The 8,799-nt window shown below is 42.8% G+C and overlaps 1 protein-coding gene across 4 annotated transcripts in view; it reads left to right on the forward strand.

Annotated features, from left to right (window-relative positions):
- The first annotated feature begins 1,103 nt into the window (after nt 1-1,103).
- Nucleotides 1,104-8,799, forward strand: part of Dnajc5 (DnaJ heat shock protein family (Hsp40) member C5) — a 34,086-nt gene continuing 26,390 nt past the window's right edge. For 2 of the 4 annotated variants that reach the window (XR_003843448.1, XM_021193819.2), the window contains exon 1: nt 1,106-1,288. The gene's annotated coding sequence lies outside the window, so the exon portion shown is untranslated. Of the gene's footprint in view, nt 1,289-1,823; nt 1,877-8,799 lie in introns of all 4 variants that reach the window. The other 2 variants (XM_029536159.1, XR_002380374.2) reach the window with 2 other exon arrangements.

An 8,799-nucleotide genomic window follows, 5' to 3' on the forward strand; every position in this document is an offset into this window, starting at 1 on the left:
GATTTCTGAGTTCGAGGCCAGCCTGGTCTACAAAGTGAGTTCCAGGACAGCCAGGGCTATACAGAGAAACCCTGTCTCGAAAAACCAGAAAAAAAAAAAAAAAATCAGCTAAGCATGGTGTAAGGGAGAAAGCACACAAGGCCTCAATCCTAGGTAACTAAGGAATTCTGAGAGCTGGAGAAATATGTTTTAGGGAAGAGCATAGTAATTGGTTTTTCCATACCAAGTGATCAGCCTTGAAAACATATACATACTTAACATACAGACTGAATAGGCTGTATTTATGTATATTTAGGAGGTAAAACACAACAAAGAAGAGGCTATGAATTTGAAACTGTGTGTGTGTTAACATGAGAGGGTTGGAGAGAGGAAGGGGAGACAATGATGTAATTATAATCCAAAAAAATTATAAAAGAAAAAGTGGCCAGGCAAGAATGAAAGTTAAGCTGTAGGAACACTGGCCAGGAAGACTGAAGACTGGTAGCTCTGGAATAAAAAAGCACGGCACTTGAAATTGTTTGTTACCAGGTTTCTTAGTAAGTGAACAGAATGAACAAGGATTGTATGAGACAGAGTGAGAAGAAAAGTCCTTAACCGTCCACGCATATCATTGCAGACGATTCTAAATAATGGCGGTTGGTTTTTCAGTGACTGGGAAGACAGGCAGGAAAGTCTTTTCTGGGTGGTCTCCAGGGATGAACGAAAATGTCAGTCCCAAGGCAGTACCTTGAGACGAAGATGAAGGTCTCCCTCTCTAGTTTTTTGGTAAGTAGTAATACATTTTTTGCAAGAGGAGCAGTTTTACTTGCGGTGTGCCACTTGCCTGCCTTCCAGAAGCGAACCCGCAAGCCTAGGCCTTGCCTCTGCTCCCGGGCTGTAGCTTCCGGCTTAGTAGTTGCAGGCTCCGCCCACCACTTTAACCCTTCCCATTGATCGTCAATTGGGGCACAACCTTTCGGGGGCCGAGTTCTACCGGGGCTGCAGAGCTTTCGTGCGGCCCTGCCACTTTGGCTCCAACTATGGGCGGGGCCTCAGTGTTAGGTTGTAGGCGCTTGCGCAGCCGGCTCTGACCTGCCAGAACACACGTCTTTTCCGGGGGCGCGCGTGCCAGTGCGTGAGCGTGCGCGTTCTTGCTGCCGTCAGTGTTGCTTCCGCCGTCCTCTGCCGCTGCTACGGCTGTCGCCGCCCGGGATCCTCAGGCCGAGCAGTAGGCCGGCCGGCTGCCCACCACTGCCCTGGTACGGAAAGCAGAGCCGCGGAACCGGTGGACCGGCGGGCGTGCCGACAGGTGAGCTCACTCTCCAGTGGCCCTCAAATTAGGTGGGGCCGCGGGGTTCAAGCCGCCGGAGCCGGGCGAAGGGGAGGGGAAGTGGGGCGAGGGCGCCGCAGAAGGAGGTGCAAGCTGCCCGCAGCCGGAAATGGCGGCGACCCTCAGCAGAGCCCGCGAGCCCGGCCCTGGGCACCGCTAGGCCCTGCTCGACCTTGCGCACGGAGGTGCGGTGCGGAGACGAGGCTTTCCGGGCCAACTCCGGTTCGCACGCGCGGCCGCCTCCGCGGCTCCCGGAACGCAGATACTGGTGTAGGGAGGCGGGCAGTAAAGGCTCCGAGGCTTGTTCACGTTCTGGGACGCAGAAATTGCCTTATAGTAGTAAATTTCAAAGGCATTTGACGTATAAAAATCCCCTAGTTTATGTGCCTCGGAACGACATTTTAAGAGGCGATTTTGTGTCGTGCTCTTTGGGGAGAGAATTAGGGACTCATTCGTTCAGGCTCCAACTTGTATTATATGGCTGGATTAAAGACTTGTTTTTCCTTGTGTCTAGGAGATGATTTCTCCGAATTCATTAAGTGCATCTTCGGAAAAATAATACAAAAGGTAGCTTTAATTTGTTTTCAGATTGGACTTTGGGGAAATTGGGTCGCCGTTTGTTGGACGCTCAGCTGATCATTCATCCTTTATAGGCAGTGTATTTGAATTGCCAGTGATTTGTCTGTTTAAACATCAAAACGCTACTTAATACTACAAAGAATTATATTGACCCATATATTGTCATGGTTGCCTAAAGACAGAACTCTAATCATAGGATAATTTTGTTCATTTATTTGCTTTCTTTAAAGAAAGCGTGATCTGTTAGGTGACATTAAAAGCCAGGACTTTCCGCAGTTTCTAACTTAATATGTGTTATGAATCTGTTACCTGTATCAGTGTTTTCATACTTGGGCTGGCCCTGTGAATGTGGAGTCTCTAAATGCAGTCGGGTTTGGGAACAGGGCACCTGTCCTTGGATTCTTTAAGCTCTGTGCCGCAGAATCTCTTTGCTCCAGCAGCCTCCTTGCTAGTCTCTTAACCAATTTAAGTGCTCAATTTTTGATTTTTTTTTTCTTGACCACTCTTGTTCCTGTTCTGTGAGATTTCCTTCGTTTCTACTCCTGTTATTCCACTGTGTACTGTAACTAGTCTACTGTCGACTGTTAGGCTCTCTGCTTGACTTTTCCCCTCCTTGCTTAATTTTATACAGAGCTTGACTCTTCGTTTAATGTGTTAACATATTTAACATTGTTTTTTAATTAAGGTTTTGTTTTGTTTAGGATAGTCAGATGGTATGTGCCCAGTAAATACTTACGGAATGAATGGAAATGAGTTTAGTAGCAGCTGGGCTATTACCCTTTCACCAGGAAGCCAATTAGTGAGTACTGAGCACTTAAGAGTCACCAGGCTTCTGTATCCTCAAGGACAGAGCCACCAACTTTCCCCTGCCCATTTGGGTGGTGGGGTGGGGGAGGGCAGTCAGTTAAGAGAAAGGGTTTATACTTTCCTGTAAAGTCACTTTACAGCTTTTTGGGGGTGTGGGGGGACAGGAGGAGGATTGGTTTTTTGAGACTAGGTTTCTCTCTGGCTTGCCCTGATACTTGCACTATGGACTGTGCACCATGGCCTTGAACTCAGAGATCCACCTGCCTCTGCCTTCCAAGTGCTGGGCCTAAAGGGGTGTACTACCATCGTCAGCCTACTCTTTGTAACTTTTGATTTGTGATTTTTTTTCAGAGTTAAAAGTGTTTAAAAGATATGCTACTGGTTCAGTAAAAAGGCTCTTAGAAATTTTGTCTTTGGTTACTTGTCTCAGGACTTGAGGTGAAGGTGATAGGAAGTCTTGTGATTCTTTAGTTATTGTGGAGAGATTGTTTTTGTGAACAGGATCTTGCTATAGTTCAAGCTAACTTGCAACCTGTGTTGCTCCTGCTTCAGCCTGGCAAAGGGCTAGAATCATAGACTTTTACCACCACACTCGGCATAAGAGTGAGCCGTTGCTGGTGCCCTTAGCTGGAAGCTCATCAGTGCTTTGACAACCCAGTAGAGACTTCTTTGTGACTCTGTAGTTCTTTCTCATGCCTTTGCCTCATTCCCATCTAAGTTTAGAAGGATAGCTAGATTTCTCTGTATTTTTTTAAAAACTTATGTGTGCACTTTTTTAAATGTAGTTGTGTTGTCTGCACATACACCTACATGCCAGAAGAGGTCATCTGATCTTTATAGATGACTGTGAGCCACCTGGTGGTTGCCAGGAATTGAACTCAGAACTTCTAGAAAAGCAGCTAGTGTTCTTAACTGCTGGGCTATCTCACCATCCTGACTTCTCTGTATTATCGAGAACAGTTCTTTTAATTTGTGGCTCAGTGTTGGGTGCATGCTACCCACTTGTAACCCAAGAGCCCTTTGGAGAGAGTGATGCTTCTGGGTATAGTTGTAGACCCACCCTGACAGCCTCCTTTGCTGAAGATCTAACTTAATGAACTTAGACTTAGAGCTTCCAAGGCTTCTGGGCCTGATTTCTTCAGTTTGTTAACCACCTATAGCTTACAGTAGCCCATAATCTGCTAGAGTTGTGTCTTTAAGGCCCAGGTGCATGGTGCTCATAGGTGCTTGTTGAATAAATTAGATGCAGTGAAACTGAGGCTTATGATAGGGTAGAGTTTTAGAAGGTTGCTCCTGAAAGCAGAGCATGAGGTAAGCATGAGGTGTGGGATTTGAAGTGTGTAATACTGTGAGCAAACTAGCAGCAAATGAAAGCAGTTATTCTTCTCCAATAAAGAAATAAAGTCCTGAAATCATAGGGAAACTGGTTAGGAGTCGTTTGTGTGGAAATGAGGCATAAGCATCCGTTTTGCATATGAGGACCTCTGGTGTTCCTGTGGTGCCTCCTGGAAGTTTTCAGGCTTGATATATTAAGCATTTAAAAATGTAATAATCGGGACTGAAGGTGCAGATAAGAGGAGGGTGGTTGTCTGTCATGTGCCAACACCTCAAAGAAAAAGTAAAAAGTTACACTCCTAAAATGAGGCTTATTATTGTGTACTATAGGATCCAAGTGATGAATTTAAAGCTTTTTGTCAGGCAAATCTACAGTTTTGCTGTACTTCCTCATCCGTACATCAGCAGAATCTGCTAGATTCTCCTTCCTGAGAGGGGACAAGGTTAGAGCTCACACCACCACAGCTCCTTCCGGCTCTGGGTCTCTCTCTGTACTCTATAAAACGAGGGGAAATTTTTTTCATCATATCTGCCTGTTATGGAAGCAAAGAAATGATAAATAGAAGGTATTTTACTGATAGTTTTCCTAAATAGAAATGACAAAGATGCTAAAAATGGTGATGGCCTTATTTTGTAAAAATCCTACCCCTAAAACATTATTAATCTTGGAGCCTGAGCTGCTGTGCCAGGGCTGCTTCTGATGGCAACCCTGACAAGGATTAACACTAATCTGATAACTGGCAACTAAACAGGAAGATTTAAGGATTGGATTACCCAACAACCTTTAGTGTGGATTTTGCTCCTCCTGACACTTTGCATTAACTTGAGTTCATTTATTAATGAACAGTTTGTGTTCTTTATTCTTAGTATATGATATTTAATAAGTGTATTAGTTAGGGTTTTACTGCTGTGAAGAGACACCCTGAACACGGCAACTCTTATGAAGAACAGCATTTAATTGGGGCTGGCTTATAGTTGCAGAGGGTTAGTCTTTTGTCATGGCAGCATGCATGCAGACATGGTGCTGGAGATGGAGCTGAGAGTTCTACATCTTGATATATAGGCAGCAAAGAGAGACTGTATGCCATACTGGGCATAGCCTGAGCATAGGAGACCTTATAGCCTACCCCTAGAGTGACACAGTTCCTCTAACAAAGCCATACTTCCTTATAGTGCCACTCCCTATGGGCCAAGCATTCAAACACATGAATCTATGGGGGCCATACCATTCTAACCACCATAAGTTATAATTTTTGGTTTTGTTTAATTTGGTGTGTGTTGTGGAGTTATATGGGTATGATACATGGACTAGCTTGTATAAATAAATGTACCCGCCTGTGTGTATACAAAGGCCACAACAGAATATGGGTATCTTCTGTGGATCTTACTTATTACATTGAGCCTCTCTGACCCAGAAGTTCCTTCAGAGTGTCTGGCTAGTAAGTTTATAGGATCTGTTTGACTTTGCTCCTAGTGCTGGGGTTACAGGTACATAAAACTATGCCAGACTTTTTAAAGTGGGTTGGGTCTTGGCGATTCAAATATGACTTCATGCTTGCAGAGTAAATATTCTTACCCACTGAGCTATCCTAGTCCTCAGTATAGGCTTTTGATTTTGTGTGTGTGTGTTTGTGTTTTTACAAGTAAAAATTGCTTCAGGGGCTGGTGAGATGGCTCAGTAGGTAAGAGCACCCAACTGCTCTTCTGAAGGTCCGGAGTTCAAATCCCAGCAACCATATGGTGGCTCATAACCATCTGTAACAAGATCTGACGCCCTCTTCTGGAGTGTCTGAAGACAGCTACAGTGTACTTACATATAATAAATAAATAAATCTTTTTTTTTTTTTTTTAATTGCTTCAAATTTTGAGTTTCACAAGCATTGACATTTTATATCAAAATGACAGAAACAAAATATCTTATGACTGCCTTTAATCCCAGCAGAGGCACTGGATCTTTGTGAGTTTGAGGCCAGTCTGGTCTACAAAGCAGGTTCCAGGCCAGCTAGAGAGTACACAGCTGTTGTACAGAGCTTTGTCTCAATACAATAAAACAAATAATAATAAAAAAAAAAGAGTAAGGCTAGGTTTCAGAGAGATCACTGAAAATTCTTCCATAAGTTTCCTCTCCACTAATTTGTACGCATTCTTTTATTTCATTCCATAATCACTATATGTTTTTCACAAGTGACATTTAATTTGTAGCAGAGAACTTTATTTCTAGATATTTTGAACCCAACTAGTATTTTTAGATTTTGTGAGATAATATGAACTCTCAGTCAGTATTCCTTGAATTTGTGTTAAGTGAAGCTTACTCATCATCACGAGTTGTTGGTGATTTTGCAGTTTAGTTGCTAAATATTAAATTTGGTGCTTTACAATATAAAATATGCAGGCAGTGGTGGCGCACGCCTTTAATCCCAGCACTCGGGAGGCAGAGGCAGGCGGATTGATTTCTGAGTTCGAGGCCAGCCTGGTCTACAAAGTGAGTTCCAGGACAGCCAGGGCTACACAGAGAAACCCTGTCTCGAATAAACCAAAAAAAAAAAAAAAAAAAGATAAAATATGCAGACTTCTTTTATGTGTTCTAAGGGATGCTTGCCTATTGGCTATATGGTTACAATCCTGGTGAGTCAAGAGTATGGGAATGAGGATTTGCTGGGTGATGCTATCAGGTGTGTCCCATTCAGGCTGTCTTGGGAAAGAAGTGTGACCATCTTAGAGAAATCTGCCTTAATGACTGTTCATTTTCATCCAGTGGAATATGTTCCAGTGAAGAGCATATTCATCTATGCCATGGTATTATAGATATGAGTTAACCTTAAGGGGCAAGTTATGAGTCAAGGGCCTAGAGGTCTAAGGCTGCAGGCTTCTCATCTGACACTACTAAGTGAAGGTGAGGTGGAGAGTGGGAACAGGAGGAATGATCTGAAGGAAAAGGTGAAGGAAAAGGTGCTGTTGCCTGCCTTTATTTTCTCTTAATACAGGAAGGAGTCAACAGGCCTATTGAGTTTCTCTGTTAAACAAGAGTGCATTTATTGTAATTTTTCTTTGACAAAGTCTGTTAGAATGTAAATTTTTTTAACATACATTATCAAAATTTATTTCCTTTTGATATTTGGGCAAATGTAAGGATAAACCTGCTCAATGCTATTTTGTCTTCAATGCCTGATGTAGTAAGTCCTTTGCCTTTTTGTTCAGCCCTGCAGCACCCTGGGACTTGACTTGGGTGCACCTCATAAGGGGACACCTTTTAACCTTTAAAAAAGCCTTTTCTTAAAGCCTCTTAGTTCCTGATACAACTTTGCCCTTCTTCCAGCATAAAAAAGCTTCTGTAGAAACAAAAGACATATCCTGAAGGTTGCATTTGTGTGAAATCCCTCTTAAGTGTCTAATTTATCTAGCAGGTGTCAGAAATGTTTCACTTATGATTCATTATATTATTAGAACTAAGAGTTTGAGAAGCCAAATGTTTTGTACAAACCATTTTAGTAATTTTAGTTTATTATTTTGTGGTTTTGGATGTTATGTCTATGCCCTGCTTTGTGTGCCTGGTGACAGTGTAGGCCAGCAACAAGATGTTGGATTGACTGGAACTGGAGTTCCCTACAGCTGCGAGTCAACATGTAGGTCCTGGGAATCAAATCACTGTCCTCTGGAAGAGCAGCCAGTGCTCTTGACTGCTAAGCCGTCTTTCCAGGCATCCTCAGCCCTCCCTTTTTAAATTTATTTATTATTATATCTGAGTATACTGTAACTGTCCTCAGACACACCAGAAGAGGACATCAGATATCATTTTGGATGGTTGTGAGCCACCATGTGGTTGCTGGGATTTGAACTCAGAACCTTTGGAAGAGCAGTCAGTGCTCTTAACCTCTGAGCCATCTCTCCAGCCCATCAAACCCCATTTTTATTTTTATTTATTTATTTATTTGGTTTTTTGTTTTTTGTTTCGAGACAGGGTTTCTCTGTGCCTGACTGTACTGGAACTCACTTTGTAGACCAGGCTGGCCTCGAACTCAGAAATCAATCCACCTGCCTCTGCCTCCCGAGTGCTGGAATTAAAGGCGTGCGCCACCACACCCAGCAAACCCCATTTTTAAAAGCAATTTTAAAGCAGTTATTTGGGGCTGGAGAAATGGCTCTGCAGTTAAGAGCACTGAATGCTTTTCTAGAGGACCTGGGTTCAATTGCCAGCACCCACATGGCTGCTGGCAACTATCTGCAACTCCAATATATGGCATCTTCACACTGACATACATACAGGCAAAGTACCAGTGCACATAAAATAAAGCACTTACCCATCAATAGCTTTGCTTCCTTTTTTGTGCTTTTTTTTTTCTTTCTTTCTTTATATTTTTTGAGACAGGGTCTTGTTCTTTCCTAATCTGATTTTAAACTTGCTATGTAGCCGGAGGAAGACTTTGAACTCTTCCTCTTGCCTCTACTTCCAATAGGCATATCTGGATAAGTTTTAGAAATTCTTGTCCTGTCCATTGATATGTTTTTGTTTTAATTTTTTTTTTTTTATTAAGTCACCCTATATATATATATATATATATATTTTGGTCTGTAAATGGGACAATCCTTTTCTGCTTTCTCAAACGTCTAAATTAGATTATTAAGTTATACAGCCAGTCTGGGCAGCAACACACTCCTATAACCTAAGGATTTAGGAGATTGAAGCACAAAAGATTGTGAGTTCAAAGCCAGACTGGGCCGGGCGTGGTGGCACATGCCTTTAATCCCAGCACTCAGGAGGCAGAGGCAGG

Source organism: Mus pahari, chromosome 3 (genome assembly GCF_900095145.1).
Source record: "Mus pahari chromosome 3, PAHARI_EIJ_v1.1, whole genome shotgun sequence".
NCBI lineage: Eukaryota > Metazoa > Chordata > Mammalia > Rodentia > Muridae > Mus > Mus pahari.